This window comes from Sceloporus occidentalis, unplaced genomic scaffold (genome assembly GCF_023333645.1).
Source record: "Sceloporus occidentalis isolate IW3139 unplaced genomic scaffold, rSceOcc1.0.p SCAF_2, whole genome shotgun sequence".
Lineage (NCBI taxonomy): Eukaryota > Metazoa > Chordata > Lepidosauria > Squamata > Phrynosomatidae > Sceloporus > Sceloporus occidentalis.
In genome coordinates, this window is record NW_028316982.1 from 147,875,891 (window position 1) to 147,894,898 (window position 19,008).

Here is a 19,008-nt window from a genome sequence, read left to right on the forward strand (position 1 = left end):
GTGACCACAAGGGGCACTATGTCATGCTGATGGAGTGCAAGTTGTGTGTTTCTCACAAATAATAGTACAGCACACAAAGTGTATATCACTTTTCCTTCTTATGGGCTTTTTTGAGTAGAAAAATCATGTTTAAATCACATAATCCAATGGAAAACTAAGTATGCAGGGGGAAAAATTATGATTTCTCTGTTCCTTGGGATATTGCAGTATAGTTTCTTTTTCTCTTTTTTTCCTCTTCTCTCTCTCCATCTCGCTCGCTCTCTGTTTTTAGTGACTTTTTATATTGTTTGATCTCACTGGAAAGATGCACTTTTCAATATGTTGAGCAGCACTGTGTTGAAATCTGTGGCACAAGCATTGAAAGCATCTATAAATTCTGTAAGTAAATCCCAAGCAAATGCTAACTCCAATTAATTACTCGGCCTTCAGTTAGTTTGGGTCCTTGATGTGACAGAGGTTACATATCAACTAATGTTGGGTTTTTGTGTAGAAAACTGAGGAACTAGGCAAGGCCTTCCAATCAATCAGCATCTGATGGTCAAAAGGCTGGTTGGTGCAGAGAACTATGAGTTAATTGTGAAGGCATGTTGGAAGTCAACTTGTGGAAGAACACGGTTAAGTAGAAAACCCATGTGAGGGAGCCAGAACCCTTCCATGAGTAGAAAAATTGCAGGCTACACTGTGTGAACAAAATATAGGGATACCTCAAGTTAATGAACTGGATGGATTCCTGGGCATTACTTGTTTAATGAAAAATTTTGTATCAGAGGCAGAGATAACATGGAAAGAATAGAGATAAGATCCTAGACAACAAAAACGAAGAGCAAGTCAGCATGTTCCAGTAAAATTTTTATCCAGAACTAACAATATGCACATCTGAAGTGAAACAACCAGATCAAGTAAGCCTTGTACAAGTAAACAAAACCATTTCAAACCTTCTATGGACCACTTGAAAACCACTTCCAAGATGCATGCAGGGGTAGAGTTTTTCCTTTCTTTTCAACATCTTCCACTTTTGTTTTCCATTTTGGTGACCAGACTTATAGATCTTTACCTTCTTTAACTACAGCAAACTGATGCTAGGAAGTAGCTAGTGAGGCAAACTTATCACATTTTCCTCCTCTTTTGCTCTTTAAGTATGCTCAGTAAGGGATTCTGGAGACAGCTGCTGTTCAACTTGCCTATTGTTGGCAGGCTCAGGTAGCTAGAGTGCAATTGGTTACAGTAGAATCCCATTCTTTTCATTCTCAAGCTTTATTAAATTATTTACTGAAGACACACTGCTGCATCCCAACACAAAGTTTGTGTTTCTCCATCTCTCCTACACATCCTCCCGGTGCCAATGCTTTGTTTGCTTAAACATATACACATACATCCAGCACTGTTGACTCTATGTGAAGACAAATTACTTTGTCACAATCCTATAGTCTCAAGGTTTCAAAACTCTAGATTCTGTATCAGTTTTAGCATGTAGGCACTGGTAGGTAGTGAGACTAAAACGTTTCTTGCCACTGGATTCCCTAAAAACACTTGGAAAGTTTTTACATCACAATTTTAAAAGTGAAAAAAGTTGGATCAACATATATTGCTAGGCCAGATTTCCTCATGGGAGACCTATAAAACAAACCACCAATATTGTATTTGTGGCTCTGAATTTCAAAGATGGCAAATTGTGAACTAGGTTGAAAATGTTGTTTAAAGGTTAACATCATCAGTTATAACCTGAAGTAGCTCTTTTACCATTATATGGTAAAAAAAAGAAGTGGCACAGGCAAGTGGTTTTCAACATCACAACTTCAATGTATAAAAGTGGGGATCCCACACTGGGTGTCACCAGGTGTGGGGGGTGACACTTCCGGGAAGGCGGGACTTCTGGATGGGACTTCTGGGGATGGAAGTGGCCGCACAGGCCACAGAAACAGCTGCATGGGCATGGGAAATGGCCTCGTGGGCCATTGGAATGGCCTTGGGGGCAGGAGAAATGACTGCGCAGGTGGGGGAAGCGCTGCACAGACCGGGGAACTGGCTGCACAGGCCACAGAAATGCCTACCCACCGCCCACCCAGACTGGAGACACCCCCCAAGGCCCAGAGAGCCCCCTGAGGCCTGCAGCAGCACTTGTTCAGCCCTGAGGGGCAACCCCGTGGGCCCAAGGAGCACCTGTGAGAAGCCGACCAGGTGTCACCTCCTTTCTTGGGTGTCACCCGGTGCGACCCACACCCCTCCCAGTGATGCCACTGACATATAGTACTAAATATAAGATAAGTATAGGATAAAAATATAGTAATAATTATAGGATAAAACTATAGTAATAACTTAAGATAAATAGGAGAAAAATTTCTTTAGTGGTTTCCCAGATTAAAATTTCAGTCCAGGAATCAAGCCAGCATGGCATTTGTGAAAGGAATACCTCACTGGAGTTCATAGTCCAATTTTTTAAAAGTGGCATTTGAAAATCTCAATTTTATTTGTTTGTTTAAGTCATATCCAACTTTTCTCCCATATGCGATCCATTTATTTATTTGATTTGATTTATATTTTGCCTTTCTCCCATCGGAGACCCAAAGTAGCTCATGCCATACATTCAAGCAATATGATTCCACCTTGAAGGGGGAATGTTAAAGGTTACGCTCATATTTGCAGACATTTGAAAGTCACTTGCTGCTTTTGCTTTTAATATGGACAGCTGGTTCTTTTTCTTGATTTGTATGTATCTTTTAAAAATGAAAAATCACACAAGTATGATTGCAGCTTCCCTTTACTCTTGATTTTTTTATTTTCTCTTCTCCCCCACCCAATGAGCATGTTTTACACACTGCAGACTGGTGACCTTTTAGTCTTTGTAAATTTATTTGTGATAGAATTAAGATTAGAACAAAAAGAAGCCCATGGTGATAAAAGGCTTATAAATCTGTGTTATTTGGCTAAATGTGTCAGAGAGGATAAAATGAGGATTTAGCTATAAAATAGCCATCATTTATGTCAGTGAAGTAGCAGTGGTTTAAGTCATCCCACCAAGTAGGCAAATGTATTCAGCATTCAGGAAATTATGAATGCAAATGCATATGGTCGTCTGTCCTCTGTTACTTCAGTTTCATCTATATTCATAATAGGCGCCACAATTGAGTTATCGCTAAAGTTTCCCAAACTTTTATCAGAACTTACAATGCTGATCTTCAAAACCTCAGAATATTGCTGATAATAAACAGCTGTGAAAATGGAAAGTGGTTCAAGCAATGCCTCTCCTGTTTTCCTGTCTTGTTTTGACTTTTTCTCAGGTCCAATGAGAACTCACAGTTTAAAGATGGTAAAATTGCTTTGTCTGTCCTTCTGCATGTGGCCTCTATTTTAATGCATCTCAAGCTCTAGAAATGCCACAAAATGAGCGAAGAAAATTCAAACTCAGTAGGCCTCCTTTCATCTTGTAAACCCTAAGAGGCTCCATCATTTTTTAAAAATAGTGTCCTTTCCATCCTCAAATAGTAACACAGAAACAAACATCAATAGAAAAACATTGGGGAAAACAATTATTGTATCTGATCTTTTAATTGAGAAGATGTTGATTGGAAGGAACTAAGATCAATTGGATTTTCATTGGAAATCAGTCGGATTTCATTACACCCTGAAATAGGAATGCTCCTAGGAATGAAAAGAGTAACTCTTAAATGCTGCTGGTCTTTTCTGCTCCTGGAGTTCTCCAGTCTATTGCATGGATCTGAGAAAAGGATCTGTCTAGAAAACTTTTATTACAAGGATTTTGGAGCCATCCATGCAAAGCAAAAGTAACTTCTTTCCCCCATTAATATGAAACTTATTTATTCATGTGTTTAATTTTTGGTTTCAGAAGCACTACCTGTGTTGGATGTGTGTACAACCTACACTAACTGCAGCTTAGGGACTCCAGTTTTGCTGTTGTATTTGTTGTCATTGTGTGCCTTCAACTTATTTGTAACTTATGGCAACTTAAGGTGAACCTATCATGGGAGTTTCTTGGAACAACTTGCTCAGAGGGAGTTTGCCATTGATTTCCTCTAAGGCTGAGAGATTGTGACTTGCCCACAGCTTCCATGGCTGAGTGAGGATTTGAACTTTGGTTTCCTAGTCCAACACTCAAACCATGTCCTAGTCCAACACTCATATCACTATACTATGCTGGATTTCATCTCCCATTATGAGGGATCTCTATATATACTAAAGTTTAAGTCTGAAACATAATTGTTAGACAAATTTACTGGTGGGAGTTGGAATATTATGGGGTTTCTTAAACTTGACATAACCTGGGCTCCCAGACTGTCTTAATCTGAGCCTGAGTGTCTGATGCTAATGCTGCAGAAAAAGGCAATAGCTCCATGGGACAAGGACTGGAGGAATTTCATTTGAGTCATATAATTTATCATGGCTCAGCATCTTTTAAAAGTCAGGTACGACAATCTGGACCACAAGCAAAATGGTAAGAAAAAGGCCACTTTACTCTCCATCCTGACACATGCACAAACCCACAGTGAAAAGTCATGTGGTACCTTAAAGACTACAGAAGCTTCAAGGTTAGAATTAACATAGCAAGCCATTTCCTTTAGTTATATTTTGAGGGTGGTAACCTCAATGGATTTGAGTCATTGTACTGGAGTATTGAATTCTGTTCTTTTGGCCCAGATGTTTGGATGCTAGTCCAGGGATGAAGAAAGTGCAACCAATTGCAAAATAAATATTTTAGATTTCTGTATATTTTGCTATAAGATCCACATTTATGAATTTTGATCAAACTTGACATTTAGAGTTAGAGAAATCCTTATCTCAAGAGTAAATGATTTAAAAAGAAGAAGAAGAATGGAAGTATACAAATAAGACCAAGGCTTGAAATACATAATTTGGCTTTCATCATGCCAAACCAATGCCTTAGTAGTAGTTAGTTACCAATCTCACAGCATCTTTCTTTCTCTGGTTTTATTTTCTTATCCACTCTGCTCTGAATGCATATTAGTTGGAATGCATGTATAGTTTGTAAATATCATGTATGATATATATGTATGTGTATGTGAATTCAAAGAGGAGTAGACATAATCAGTCTGCCAGATGTTTAATGAGGGCAAACAGAAGTATTTGGATTAGAGTACAAAGCATAACACACCAAATAACTCTCTTAAGTTTGGGTTGTCATTTGTCATTGGAAAGCATTGTTCATGTAAGTTAGGGAAGAATATCAATCAAACAGTTTTAGGATCTTTGCCAACAAAGCTAGTGGCAGGTTTACTGTCTGAAACTACAAGTTAAGGCAAGGAAGGTTGTTACTCTGAGCAATCTCCTTGACAGGAGTGATATCAAACATCCCGAGGAAATGGACTTCTAGCCAACACGTCTCATTTGAAATGAAAGTAGGAGGAACTAAATAAAGGGGTTTGCTTGGATTTTCTTCTCATGTAATCAGAAGAGAAATTAATATATTACTAATATTTGCATCCTGTTCATTTCTGCTTCTCCTCATTCTAGCTGCTATCCCTTGCATTTAATCTATTTGAGACCTGAATTTATATAGCATTTTGATAGTACATATGAGATATCAGCTTCTATCACCATCTTTCAAACATTATTTCTGGGTTCTTTGGGTTTCGGGGATGTTAGGGGTGTGTGCGTGTGTGTGTGTGTGTGTATGGGGATAAACCAACCTATTTTTTCTGTTCCCATCATGTGGCAAAGGGTGAGATATAAAAGTAAGTGACCAAATTGGCCCCAAGAAAAAGCTGGGCAACCTGCTGGTGTGGTTGTTACTCAAAATGTATGAGGTTGTATGAGCTAATAGTCTTTTAGAGGAACCTGAACAGGTTTCCCCAGTGGTGGATTTGTTTTGATATGTGGGACATGAGAAGGGTTAATTTTGATTATTGCTTCCTTCACTTTACAACACAGAGACAAGAGCTGGAATCCCCCAATATGAAAGGACAGGAAGGGTATTTCGGAATACAGAAAGAGATGAGAGGGGAATCCAGTTTTGTTTGACCTGGCAAAACTTATCTTTGACTTTTGGTTTCTGTCAGAAATACAGAGCATAGGGGGTGTGTCCTCTCTTGAACCTCTTCTCCCTTTGTTTTAGCCTTCCACATGTCTGGGGTCTACATGTTATACAGTATCCACACACCACCTTCTCTAGTGTTGTGTAAGTCATTGCAGCCTCTGAAACCCAGGCTGACCTTCCAGCAATTTGATATCAAAATATAGCTGGATCATGGGGATATCTGGACACTTACAGATGGATGGGGGAAAAAATAAGGTGATGAGCAAGCAGAATGACATGGCATGGCATGGGGGGCATGAACATCTCACTCAGAACCACCTCAGCATGGACAAAAGGAGAAGGGCTTAGTGTGACCAAAGGTGGCAGAGGAGAGGTGATGGATAAAAATCTGGCCATAACAGAGTGAGAAAGGTTGGAATGGATGCTGAGGCAAGTCACACATACTAATCCAAAAGCTTTGTTCTGAATGCTGGTGATTCCATATAACTTGAAAAATGTCAGGCAACAGAACTTAGGTTTCTGATTTTAAAAACAATATAATTTCCAAATATAAACTGGTTTTATCAGATCATATGCTTTAACAATAAGCAATGCAAAGTACTGAAAACTATTGATGCAACTCTTACGTATTTTCTTTCCTCCTGCTCAGCAGTCTCTTCATTAGAATTCTATAACCGTTGTGAGTTGTTGAGCTGTTAGTTCCCAGCACTGTACTACTGGCACTAGGACAAGCTTTGCCAGCCAGAATATTGGGTAGAGGATGAAGGAAAGTGGAGAGCGGGGAGGACAGCTAACACGTTTGAATGTGTTAATTTAAGCAGGCTTAGGTTTTGCATATTGTCAATTGTCCTTTAGTAATATTGTTTCAATAAGATGTATCAAAAGGGATAATCACACGCTTAAAAACTAGTCATTAAATTGTAAAGATCTCCAATCACAACTTAGCTATTTACTTTGTTTAATCATGATCTCTAGCTGTAAGGAGTAAAAAGAAGGAGAACAATATGAGTTCATCAGCTGAAAGCTCACAATATAGTCAGATAGTATGGAAGAAGAGAAGTTTTATTTTAGTCATATCGGAGTTCCCATTGCGGGCCCTATCTTTAGATTATTTTCACACACACACAAAAAAACCTACCTGACTTCCTATCAATAAAAAAAAATCAGTCCAAAACTGGTACCACTGCAACAATCAAATGCACCCAAGAAAGCCATACAAATAAAATACCTAGTTGTCTATAAGGATAGTATAGAAACAAGCAAGAAAGTAAGCCTTACCTTTGATTTTTCCTTGCCTGCTAAAATAACACAGTTGCATCCAAGTCATGTTTGGGGTCAATAAGGCACCATCATGTAAAGTTCACAATTACATAAATGGTATGTGGGATACATCTGACAGTTTTTAACATAAAAATGCCATTGACATACATGAAACATTATTATTGCATTCTCTGAAGATGCCAGCCACAGATGCTGGCAAAATGGCAGGAATAAACTCTTCTAGAACATGGCCACATATCCCAAAAAACCCACAAAAACTATTATTATAACAGTAGTGCAATAGTCATGACCAGTAACATCCACAGATCTCACACAGCTAAACCCAGTATGTAGAGTGATCTTGTAGCACCTTTGAGACTAAAGAAAGAAGCTGGCAGCATGAGCTTTTGTAGACTTAAGTCTACTTCCTCAGAATGCATCTGAGGAAGCAGACTTAAGGCTACAAAAGCTCATGCTGCCAACTTCTTTCTTTAATTAGTCTCAAAGCTGCTACAAGATCTCTCTACTTACTGATTCTACAAACTAACATGGCTATATCTTTGAATTCTGCAGTTAAATCCAGTGCTTCACAAATGAATTTACCAGCAAGAATAAGAGGAATTTCCTTCATTATTGCCACACAATGGGCCCAAACACTCAGGCCAAAATAAAGCTGCTTTGGGTCACTTTGGAGGTATGCTGTTTAAATGACACACACATCTTAAGAGGCCAGAAGCTGCACCAAAGCTGCATTCTAGTCCTTAGGACTGGAGCATGGCTTTGGCGTGGCTTCTGGCCTCTGAGGACACATGCATCATTTAAACAGCATACTCCAAAGTGACTCAAAGCAGCTTTATTTTGGCCTGTCTGTTCAGGCCCAACTTTCCCTGATGTGTTTCTTATTTAATTCTTTTTATTTATAGTTAAGAAGAGAAGGCTTTGAAAGCTTAGCTAGATTGGATTCACACTTGTGGATGAATCAAATGATTACAGTGTTCTTATTTTATACTGCCAAATAATTGAAGTTCCATAATAACATAAATGTGAGACTTTCTTATGGGGCTCTGGTCCCATTAATCTCATTTTCTATTTTTCCTTCCCATTATTTGATGAAGAAGAAGATGATATAATACAATCTAAGAAATAAGACACAAAGAGAAGTAGGAATAAAAAAATGCTCTATAACACTCCAGAATCCATCCTTTTCTAACTGCAGTGTTTAGAAAGGAATGCTTATCTCAAAACAAAACAACTGTGACCAATCTTGTGATGCAGTTGTTTATTCTGATGCATTCTTAGCAGTCTCAATTAACTTGCCTTTCTAAAGGTTTATAATGAAACTCATGAATATGACATCTACTACATAATTTCATATCATTTTTTATCTAATCTAGATCCAATGTCTGGAGACTACAAAGACTACTATGGGTCAATGAGGATGAATAAACTCAGCCTTGAATCTAGGTATACAACAGTGATGATATGTGATGGTTCTTTTTTTAATATGAGGAGGTGGGATTATTTGGCCTTGCCCTCAGTACACTCAAACTGTCATTGGAATAACAGGCCCACAGTCTAGAAGTGTTCCAGGAACATACTTTTTGAGAGCCCAGCTGGAAGTAATTGATCAGTTGTATATGATAAACCATCTATGGTCCTTTATTCAATGATTAGGATCTGGCTGTTGTCGGTCCACATCCTGGTAATCTCAAGGCTGGAGAACGCACAACCATGGCACAAGCTAGTACAGAAAGGAAGCATTGCTTGCATTATTACAGAATTCCATTGGATATGTACTAGTTTCCAAGCCTGGTGGCCATACAGTAGGGTTGTGCTTCCCCATAGGTTTTGGACTTCAGATCCCAGAAATCTCAGCCACATCATGGCCAATGGTATTGTGGGAAATGTGGCCTGTAAGAACAGTCTCGTCTCCTCTCAGCTAGGGATGAAACATCTATCTGTGGGGTAAACAGGTCAGTGTGCAGAGTGGAACTTTTGCTACTGGAACTCCCTTCTCATGGGATAACATGCCTAGGAACCATCATATGCTTTCCATCACTCAGGGAGCCTCCCATCATTATATACTTTCCAGGTCATGGCTGAAAAGACCATTTACTTTACAAATCTTTTCTGTGGTTCTTCTACCTGTGTGTGTGTGTGTGTTTACAATGTGTCCATTTTTGTTAATGTTTTAAATAATTAGTTCATTTTTGAAAATATGTAAGTTTTAATGATTCTTTTGAAAAAATTACACTTTTGAAGAAACAAAATGCCTTAGTCCATTTATCGTTACTTATCGTTCTCTATTTTTGCTTGGGAGGAAATGACCCTCCTTGTCTCCCCCACCCCCATTTAGCATGCCCCAGGTTTTGGGCTTGGTACTGAAAAAAGGCCGAAAAGGATATGAGTGCTACACCAGATTTTCAAAAGGATTTTAATTAATAACTCTGTCTTGCCAAGCTTCTTTACAATGGAGCTTAGTTAGCTTATGGACTATAATTCTAAAAAGGAACTATTGATATGTTAATTGCATATGATTATGAATGGCTATTTGTGGCATTGGATCTCACTGCTATACCAATTAGGCTCTTTATGCTTGATCGCCATTGTAGTACAGTTCCAGCACTTTTCAGAATTCATTTCTTGCCTTAGCTTTTTCCTAGGATTGTCTTCCATCCCACATAGATGACTGCAGCATGGCCCACTTTCTCATTTTGGATTTTGCTCTTAGGTGCTACAAAGTACCTTCCCTCTCATTTTTAAATGTTATTGCTAGGTCAAATAACTGGTTCAAGTCATTTAGTGTTGCATGTATAGCCATAAGAAAGAGTGTTGGCACACAACCCAGGCAAATGCAGCATTGCCTATTATTCACAATGCACAGCTCTGTTCCAGTGCAGCAGTCTTTACCATGCCATGATACAGAGAGGGCCCCCCCCATCCCTGTGAAAACTCTGTTTTAAGTCCAGGTCAACTTTTCTCATTCCCACAATTTTCTTAGCCCCCTTTTTGCCTGTGCTGCAGGAGTATTCACATCCTTAACTTTTTTACTATCCTAGTAATATATTATGTTAATATATTAATACATTTTGATGATGATAGCATGTATTCAGCCAGACTCTATTATTGTGTTATGTTCATGAACATTCTAAACTTCTTAATACTTCAGTTGTGCATCTAGTTTTAAGTTATATTAATATTAATATTAATAATTAATCATGTAATATTTGTAATGTATAATTTAATATTTATACTATAGTAAGATTAAACACATTAATATATATATAATTTAATATTTTAATATTTATAACAATGAAAAGTATGATGTCGTCCTCATTCCCACTACCTTTTAAATCGGATCGTGATTGGAATCAATTCAAATTTCCCCTTCGGAAGGCTGGAACCAAATCATTTTGAATTGATTCATTTGTGAATGGGAACCACAAGTGGATTATTTTAGAGGGAAAAATGTGATCGGGGCAAATGTAGCGGGAACCACGCTCCGCTGTCAAATCAATCCATCGATTCAGATCGCACACCAATCTATTTGTAAGTGGGAATGGGGGCGAAGAATGCTGCCATGAATTCCATTTCTGGGAGAAAGATGGGATATGTTTTTTTTAAACCCTCAAGTAATTTTCCCTCTGGTGTTATAGAAAGAATTACAGCTTGTCCTTACTGGTTAAATAGGAACGTACTGATGTAGGTGGCATGTGTATGTAATAATTATAAGCAGTATGTTGAGTACAATGACTTAATGTCTTGATGAGCCTTGCATCACAATTGAAAGTACACAATCTTTACACAAATGATGACAAGCTTCTCTTAAAATCACAGCCGCATGCCTAAGTCAGTGTATCCCAGAAAAACATTGCCAGGAGATATTTCCTGTCTTCCAGGTTTTTCTAGCTGAGCACCTAGAAAATGGTTTACTTTAGGCTGTAAACTTGAATTCACTGGACCAAGTTCCATTGAACTTAATAAGACAAACATTTAAGCAAGTATTTATATGATCCTGAGGTTTTTGTTTTATTATCTAAGCGGGGCGAGGGGAGCCAATATGGTGTGCTGGCTGAGCCTTGAACTATGACTCTGGAGACTAGGGTTTGAATCTCCGCTCAACCATGGAATCCACTGGATGGCTTTAGATGAGTCACAATCTCTCAACATCAGAGGAGGGTCATGGCAATCACCCTCTGAATAAATCTCACCAAGAAATCCCCACAAAAGGTTTACTTTAGGGGTACCATAAATTGGAAATGATTTGAAGGCACACAACAACAAATGGGAAACGTGAGCTTTGGCTAGCTAGAGAAGTGAAGATAAGATTCTCCTTTCCAGGTCAATCTGCTGGGACATGAGGCAACAGCATATCCCAGTCCAGTTTCTTTTCTTTTCTCCTTCAAGAGCAGAAAACTCTGGAACCAGATCCATGCCACAGAAGCCTGACTCCAAAGACAAATTTCAGCAAACTCAGTAGTTTCACTTCATGTCTATATAAGACAAAGGTGCTCTTCTGTTAGTCAGTAATCAGTGTAGTAATAATGCAAATTTACAGGCTTTACATCTGCACTAGTTCTGCCATATGATTGTACAGTATTTCATAATATCAGAAAGAGCTGTCATGTTAAGTTTCAGTAATTAAAACGATCCTCTCTGATAACTATGTACCTGATGGGAAAACACAGAGAATTTACAACACAGCTCTGTATACTCTGGGAAACAAATGCAATATCTACCTTCTAAAACCAACCTCTTTTTTTAAATGTAACTACTTAATAAAAATCAAGCAGCCTGATACAGTGGCATAGTTAACAGAAAATGTGGGTGATATGGAGAGGATCTGTAAGAGTACAACCTGAGGTCTCCCTGCATGTCCCACAATTTAATGAAACCACAAGGGAAAGAAAATGAGATAATGGGTTATGAAGCACAGGGAATTTGAACTTTCCATGTTGAAAAAAACAAGTTAATTTTTCTATGAAACTATGATAACTGGTGAAATTTTAAGGGATCATATGGGCTGATAACCATGTGGTTTTATGGTGCTCAGGAGCAGTAGTTGAAAAAATAACTTTTTAGACTACAACTCCAAGAATCTCCCAAATAGCATTAACAGTGATCATGCTGGCTGAAGAAATCTGGGAAATGTAATCTAAAAATGACCTTTTCTATTTTTCATTTATTAGATTTATTCATTATTTATTAGGATTATCCTTATTTATTTATTTATTTATTTATTGGATTTGTATCCTTCCTTTCTCCCAAAATGGGATTCCAGATGGATAATCAGGAGGCAAGGCCTAAATGTGTTCCTTCCTGCCTAGTGTGATGGTGCTTAGGTACATATGTAAATATAAAACACTCATGTAAAATACTTTAAAGTATAATATATATCATAAGAGAAATTATGACTGGTAGCCAAACTTTGTACAAATGCAGTGTTCAAACATGAATCAAGGAACATGACAGACACTGCAGACTGGCTCAGCCAGAAAAATCAGGAGTAACAGAACATGTTATAAACCATCCGGGGCATAAAATGCTGTTTGAAAACACTGAAATTCTAAACCATGCCAACAACTATCAGGTCAGAATGCACAGGGAAGACATTGAAATCCATAAACACCTGGACAATTTCAACAGGAAAGAAGAAACCCTTAAGTAAACAAAGTTTGGCTACCAGTCCTGAAAAACACCAAACTCAAGACCCAGCAAATGCAAATGAAAACCACCCAGGGTGAGGCAGATTCCATTAAATAAATGGACCCCCTGTAGGCCTTGCCATTCAACTACAGAAAATACACAGATTAACATGCAAATCACCTCCTCTCAACCAACAGTGTATATACCCCACTCTCTTCCATTCCAGCATTCTCTGAAGATGCTGGTGAAATGTCAGGAATAAACTCTTCTAGAACATGACTTCATAGCCCGAATAACCCACAAAAAAGTATGGATGTTGGCCATGAAAGCCTTTGACTTCAAAACAAATAACTATTATTTTTCCAGATTTCATTTGGTGGCATAATGCAATATCAAATTGTACTTGTTTGCAATGCCATGAATACAAGGACAATGTTTGCACAAATGGTAATTCAGGTAAATAATTCCTCCTCCAGTTCAACTTTTGAATACCTTTTAATTCTTTGATTGGCTCAGTAGCCTAGGTCACAGCTTTGATGCATGATTTGTATGCATAATTTATAAGATGATGAATTTGCATTCACAGATCTCACCACAATCAGTTATGGGTCCTGACGTTGTAAACATTCCTGCAAACACACACACACATTCCAAGCAGGTCAGTGTTATCAGTTTTACAAATAGGTAGATGAATTGTTAGCCTATGTGTTCAGCTGCTGCTGAAATTTTCCTCCCAGGTGGTCACCTAACCCTAAACCTGTAGAAATGTGTAGAAATTGCAAAGTGCTCTTTTCAGTAATTATTTGATTGGAAATGTATTTCTTTAAAATAGCTTTCCTACATCATACTCAGTGTTTGCTTTTCAATCTGTATTCTCTGATTAACTGTTTGGAGATTCTCTGTGGCAAATGAAGAAAAAATTCTGGCCAAATTATAGCTGGCACTTTTGACAGGACTTTCTTACTGCAGTAGTTAATACTATTCCTAGTTTTGAATAGGCTGGCTAGCAATTTTACTAGACAATTTTGTACCATTTGTTGCAATTCAGTTGATCAAAGGACTTGGATGCTAGTAACCCACCCAGCTCCTCCACACCTGAAGGTCCTGAAAGTTTTTTCTTCCAAACAACAACAACAACAATTTTCTTTTCAGAACATATTGGGTCAATTTAAACAAATCTGGAGGATGAAAATAAAAAGTTTTTTGAGAGCTCCAAAATGCTCCAGGAAGCTCCAGGCACCCCAGGAAATACTTTGAGATGGAGAAAATATCATGTAGATATCCAAAATAAAATTTGCATTTTTTGAGACTTTTTCCCCACCTGGAGATGTCTTTTCTTGCCCTTTTGTCCTCCTCCCAAAAAACTCACAGGTGACTCTCTTCACTGTTACCCTACCCTTTCTTTGTCCTTCTCTTTCTCCTCCTCCTCACATCTTTAAGATACACTTGTTCTCTCAGCAATTCTCTTTGGTATACTTGTCATCTCCCGCATTTCCAACTCCTCTCCTTCTCTGTCTCCTTCTATCCCTACTTCCCCTAGCTGTTGTCATCCTCTTCCTTCTCATTTCCTTCTTCTTCATCTCTACAGTTCTTTCTCTCTTGCCCCAGTACAGAAAATCATGGCTGGGATATTTTTGTCTTTAAAAATAAAAATACAAGTAAAACTGCACAGAGATGAGGGTTCTGGCTCATAAGGCAAATGCTGATCTCCAGGAGTTATCTCACTGCTTCTTCTGGCCCCAAGCAGTTCATAAACTGAGCGGTTATTCACTCTATGAAAATAATCCGGGATGTATCCAGGTAAAATCTCCATTGTTCACACACATCCCGAGTGCACTCGATTAAGTTTGGGTGTGGTGGTGCCAAAACCCCCACTTACCCATGTATAATTGATATCGTGTTTTTCCCTGAGTTTTTAGAAAAGATTTACGCCAGTCCTCTGTGTGAATAACAATGTGAATAGACTCAAATACATTCGAGATAAAACTCTCCATGGCTTTAATGGGTTTCAAATGAATTTGTATCATCGACAGCCCACATGGTTGAGAAAGCACTGCTCCTTCTCCAGAGGAACAGCTGCCACTGGTGAGAAAAGAGGGAAAGAGAGAGGAAAAGAGTGGAAAGAAAAGGGGATGCTGATCCCCTCAAGTGGCTGGAGGAGGAGCCCTTGTCCAGCTAAGAGGGGTGCTGGTGAGGACAAGGGAAAGGTGCCTCCATGGGTGTGCAAACTCACAGAGATGCAGTGCAATGCATTTCCTGGAAAGATGCAGCTCCAAGGTGTGAATAACAAACCTGGAATGTTTGAGTGAGGTTATTCATGTTGTTCTGGTAAAAAAAAAAAATATGTGTGAATGATTCCTAAATTCATATTCCAGGAACCTTGAGGGAGAGGAACAAAAAACCTGTAGATGGAATCAAGTGTTGGATTCCCATCCGGGTCAGAATTACCATGCAGGTTGTACGAGGGGGTATCGTGAGGTTTTAATTATCACCTTTAAAACAATTTGACAGAAAGTTTGTTTTTGATTTGTAGTTGTTAACCTATGTCTACATAGTCACCATCCAGATTTACACATTTCCCCTAGCTTTTCTTGACTCTCTGAATACTTAACATTGTAGAAGTCTGCAGGTTGCGCCTTATGAGGGGATATCGTAAAGTAATAATTATCATCCAGAAATTATTATGATACATTGATGAAATTTTGTCAGTGTCATCATTGCTCCCCAAGTACATGATGCTGAGAAAATCAGCTCATTGCATCCTTTATTTCTACTATGTAGAGATAAGTTTACAATTACAAATCAAAACAAACTTTCTGTCAAATTTTTTTATAGGTGACAATTAAAACTTTACAATACCTTGTAGGTAAGGTTGTGGTGATTATGAAGATGACAATGTAAGACGTTAAAATTTATAACTGTCATTGAAGAGTGGGGTTATCATAGCAACTGAATGCATGAACACGAGAATATTCTTATGAATCCTGAAGTCTGTTTCCAAAACATTTATCCCATGCGGTTTGAAACCATATCGCTACAGTGTTCTCATTCAAATGAGGATGGAAATGGGGATTCATTTAAAGAACTGATTTGGAACCACAGAAATATACATGCTTTAAAAATATGAAATCATGCTGCGGAGGAAGATTCTAGAGAGAATTTACGTTAAAGCCACTTTCTACACACTTGTCCTTTGAGTGCATATTCTATCAAATGGAATAAAATATTTCATAACACACAGTTTGTACATCAAGGCTTAATGGCAAAGCGCTTTGAAACAGCCAGTTTGAGATACCTAGAAGACAAAGGTTGGTGGTTTGGGGTTTTGCTCTCTCTGTGTCTCTCTTTTGGTGAGGGAGGGGGCAGGGAAGATCAGCATACAGCATTGTCCATAAAGTGGCTATTGTGTGCAGCACAACCTATTGCCTAGCATTCTCCCCTCCATCGCTTCTGCCCCTTCCTCCAATGTTCCCTTTTCATAATTATCTAAAGCACATACAAATCTTGAAAAGACAATTGTAAACTTCCTTGTGTTGCTTCATGGGCTTTAAGTACCCCCACACAAAAAAGGATTCCTTATGCTTTAATTTCCCTTTATTTTTCTGACTGTAAAGACCCATGGGGTAAATGCCAGTCCCACAATCCTGCAGTTATACGGTTACTGTCAGCCTGTTCAAATGATGCTTCCTGTTCATTAGGCGTCCTTTCATCTAACAACAATGTACAAGCTTTGCTGCGATTCTTAGTCAACGCCCATCTCTTCAATAGGCCATGAATAGTATTAAATAGTGTTTATGCTAGCTATTGTTGCCTTTTGTGTGGTTTGTCTAATTCACAGAGAAAAGTCTGCTTTTGTGGTCTAAGACAGGCTACGTCATGGCACACTATGTGCCTTCTGATGGGATCCATTCCTGCTGAGTGATAACATTAGAGGCCTGGGCTCCTTTGCAACACAATCCACCATTCTTAATACAGTCAATGCACTCACAGGCAGACTAGTTTACTCTTTATATTAAGAGGTTTAGGGAGATAAAGGCGGATGTAAATACCTGCTCATGCAACAAATAAGGGGGGGAAATGGGGGGTGGATTTGACTGATTTGCAATGTGGTTTGAAAAACTCCCACGCTCCTTCTATCTCTGTGTGATTGAGCTGTGGGGGAAGGCAACCAAAAGGGAAGGGAAAAATATATTCCCACCTCATTGAAAATATATTAGAAACCAGTTCAGGTAAATGATAGCAAACACCATTTCTCCCTTCCTTTTGTACAAATAAGGTTGCATTATTGTGGGCCAGGTATTGTTCAAGATGACACTTAATACTGGAGTCACTGCTGCTTCCTTTCTTCATTGAAAGTACTCACAAAGGAGAGAGGATATTCTATGGACGCTTACATTATCCTCTTGTTCAGGAGCCTTCAGAGGACAGGTAGGGATGTCAGTGTCTTTAAAGGCCTTTTGATGCAAGAAGATCATTAGGACTCAGTGTGTAACTGATCCTGAGCTGCCCTTGGCCCTTGTTGTTTATGAGCTGGATCTTTTTCTAACCACATACTCTCTATCTTTGCCTTTCTCACCTTTAAACTCCACTGTAGTAAACACTGCCGTGTTTTGTAAGTGGTAAGTCACTTATGTCTTAGCATAACAAAGAGCACCATTTTACAGGTGATAAAGTTGAATAAAAATTACATATAATACTCAATACACTATCAGTGGAAGGAAGGAAGCTCAGATGAAAACAAAATAAGATTATGCTTGTAGCATACCTGAATTCTATGGAAGAGTGATGTTGGCTGCATCTACACTGCAGAAATAATGCAGTTTGGTGCCACTTTAACATTGTTGTTGTGTGCCTTCAAGCCATTTTTGACTTACGGCAATCCTAAAATGAACCAATTATGGGATATTCTTGGCCAGTTTTGTTTAGACTTGGTTTGCCATTGCCTTCCCCTGCCAGTTTAACTGCCATGCCTCAATGATATGCAATTCTGGTATCTGTAGTTTTGTGAGATATTTCACCACCGCTGTCAGAGAGCTCTGGTGCCACAACAAACAGCAAACAAAGAGAAGACAAGTTCCATGTGATCTAAGATGGTCACCTATTTATTCAGTGTTTAAAAAGCCCAACGAGTTTTGGCCACACTAGTCCTTCCTCAGGGGTTGAAAACAAATAAATACACTTAAGATATAATATTTAAAAAATAGGACAACACTCATCAAAACTGTGATACAAAAATATCCTTATAGTTCTAAACAAAGTTATACATATCCTTCAAAAGAAATCACTGGAATTGTGAACACTCTACAAAATACAGGACCATAGAGATAAAGGGAACAGTAACTGCAGCATTTCTGTACATGTACATATTCCAGATGACATTGGGAAGGCATAACCAATGATATGTCTTGGTATGGGACACAGGGACATATGATGCAATTTCTCTAGACAGTTGCTCATTCTATTTATGTCATCATATTACAATCATATCCATACATATTTTTCTCTGCTACATTCAAATTAAGGATTGCAGGTCCAAATCTTCATTTAAACCTGCAAGCATCAAGGATTGCAATCTTAGGATCCATTCCATCACTTTTTTCTTTAAAATATATTCTTTATTAGTATAACTTCTTTCTATTACCCAAAACCAGAAATCAGCTGTAGAATTTGTAAATTGGATTTCTACAAAATGACCAACTAAGGGAGCTCCCACTCTTCTATTTTTTAGATTAGAGAGAGGTGTTCTGTTCTATGTTTTCTCTGTCTTGTGGTCCTCCCCACATAAAATTTCTTGCATGTATGTTTAATAGCATAGATCACAAACCCAGTATTGCATGTACTAAAGTGGGATAGTTTATATCATTGTTGGTCGTTGCAATTTACAAATTCTGACATTTTAGTTGTATCGGTGCAATATATTCAGTGACCACATGGATGGTGTCCTACTGGTTTAGATAGACCCATCACAGTATTCTCAGTTGTGTGTCTTAAGTTTTGCAATCAGCAAGTTCCTGATGTTTTTGGCTCTTTTAAATGAAATCATTGGTTTTTGTTCACATCCTGGAATGTTTTCTAACAGGTGCCAGTGTTTA